Here is a 2,881-nt window from a genome sequence, read left to right as displayed (position 1 = left end):
TATATATATATATATATATATATATATATGTATGTATACATATATACGTGTATCTTAAAATGTTATATTATACTGAACGTGCATCATGAAATTTATTCTAAAATTGAAATTTATTTAAAAAAATGAAGCTTTATTATATAGAATTGGTATCTTGAACAAAGATACATCAAAGATAGGTCAATGAGATAATTTTCTTTATACACACATACGATACATTGTTTTTTATCGGGGAATTGGTTAATTTACTGATCGGATCATTTTTGCGAATTCACTGATAATCTCGCAATCATATTTTCCATAACAAACAAACCGAGCTTAATTGTCAAATATATATTTCATTTCTTCGCGATGTATTTACAGCGCGTTGTAAAAAGTTTTCTATCGCGATGAATATCGGTCATGCGCGCGAGAAAAAAAGATCATTAATGACTGTTATTTTGGCCGGCAATTTTGTTCGCAATTACACGAGTCAACTCGCGAAACAGACACGCCCGTACTGCACTCGGTCGCCTTTCAATTCGCATCGGATTCAAAAAGCAACCTCAGCGCGGACACACGGTCGATCTCTCATTTCCTTTCGTTCGTAAAGTGCAAAGGTTGCAACAAAAAGAATTTGTAACTCTCAGAAAAAGAAATAATTTAAGAAATTATTTTATGTATTGAACTAAAAATTGAAATTTAAAGTTACATATCCGATATTTAATTGGAAGATCGTTTTGTATTTTACTAATTATTAATTAATTTCGTGTTAACTAATTGATTATTTTACTTTTTCCAATAATTTTTATGAACTGAAGATTGAATCTGAAACGGATGATGACGAATGATGTGTATGACTTGAATATATTTGAAGATCTTAAATATATTACCTATTTAATCACGATTTAAATTATCGTGTGATATAATTATCATCCTTAAAGATACCACTGTATAAAAGATAACAGCAATAGCTTTTTTACTCCCTCAATCTCAGCACCGCGATCATCCTTGTAATAATAGTAACGCTCCACTCGGGGACGGAAGTCAAACGACAGCTGGTGATTGCGGGGGAGGATACGGGGGCGGGAGAGGAAGAAACGGTGAAGATGGTTATGTTAAAGGCGTGTGGCACTAACTCGGGGAGTGTCATGTAATTTACGTTAACAGTCAACGCGCGACGGGCGGTGACTTTTATCTTTCCTCGCGACACGTCACTTTTGGTGCGTCGAACATGATACGGTACTCTATAGGAGGGAAAGACTGTAATATTTTTATCAGTCCATATTGCGTTTTAACTTGTTTTCTACGCGAAAGTTAGTCTGGTTTACTGCAATAAACAAATACTTTATTCAATATACACATGCGTATCAGTAAAAAATTTCAATATATAAAATATTTGATAAAATACATAAATAAAAATAACGTAATATTTGATATGAAGGGATGAATATTTATATGGCGGATTTAAATTTATTCTTGCAGAATAAATCACGCTCGCCACGTAAAACATTTCCATATTAATGATCAATAATATTCGAATGATGGGAGGAAACGCTGGCACTAAAAATACCGCATCGAGTGACACGAATGTTCGTCAGATATGCGTTTCTATCGAAAAGCGAAAATTGCGCGAGATCGATTTCCGCAGAATCAGCGTTGGTCTCCCTCTTATCGCGCGAGATTCTTTTTTTATGCGAGCGCACGCGATAAAAGCTTACATCGCATATGTCGTGAGGCGCGTGACGCGTAAATGCATCCGATACGCATTACGCGATAACCGTCATACAACCGTATATCTATCAAGATCGGTATACGGTGCTCGTGTACTCGCGCACGAGTGCACGCACGCGAACCGGATAACGATCTTTCTCATCATTGTACCTGTGATATCGCTTAATCAGTCCTCAGATCGAAAACGATCTAGTCCGATCTTTGCGGAGGAATGTTATCATAATTGTTTGCGTTTCATCATTATCGTGATTCGCTTGAGGAGGATGTTTTGATCTTCCGCAGCAAATGTTGAACAACAATATATATTTTATGTAAGATTATTATTTTATATAAATCTTTTCTCTTATTATTATACTAAAGATGCAATCTATTGCAGCAATTAAAAAAAAAAGTATTGTAAAATTATTTTTAATTGTTTTTATTATACTGTAAAAGAGAGTGTTATATTTGTAAAGTTATAATTGTGTAAAAAAAAAGTTATAATTACAAGTACAATTTTTTTAACTTTTGTTTCTTTTGGCTCTCTGCGAGAAAATATTTGCTAAAAAATGTTTAAAAGGCATCATTCGATATTGAACTTTGTATTATTCAGGTAGTTATGCAAAAAAAAATGTTCCACAAAAGTTACTCGAAGAATCTCCGCTTATCTATTAACGTTTATTTATTTCAATCGTTTTTCAAGACTACAGGAAAAAATTGACTTTCTCCCTGTTGTGTCTTCTTTCTGTAAGAGAAAAAAATACTAGTATTCGAGAACACAGAGTTTGTTTTAAGGGGTTTTTCTTTTCCCAGATGAGTGGCGCGACGAAATGAAAGAAATCACTGTTAACGGACATACAAGGAGTGTGCTGCGCTTACTCGTGTCGTTTTTAGAATTGTGTGTGCACTCGATACTTCACGGCTTAACTCTATCCCATTTTTTCTCAGGCCTCGTCAAACATGTTAAGGCATGTTTCTCGAGAAAGTCTCAAGTGAAGATTTGAGAATTTTATAAATTAGTCCAATAATTTAGAATCTATTACATTCTGCTTTAATATTTTAATTATTGCAGTCTGCTAATTGATAGAAATTTATTTAATGGAATCGTTTTATTAAAATTAAAATTTTAAAATTAAAAGCTTATCACTGAATTATTATCATAGAATTAAATATTTTTTAATTATTTACATTT

The sequence above is a fragment of the Atta colombica genome, unplaced genomic scaffold (genome assembly GCF_001594045.1).
Source record: "Atta colombica isolate Treedump-2 unplaced genomic scaffold, Acol1.0 scaffold27, whole genome shotgun sequence".
Taxonomy (NCBI): domain Eukaryota; kingdom Metazoa; phylum Arthropoda; class Insecta; order Hymenoptera; family Formicidae; genus Atta; species Atta colombica.
Note: the sequence above shows the minus strand (reverse complement) of the source record.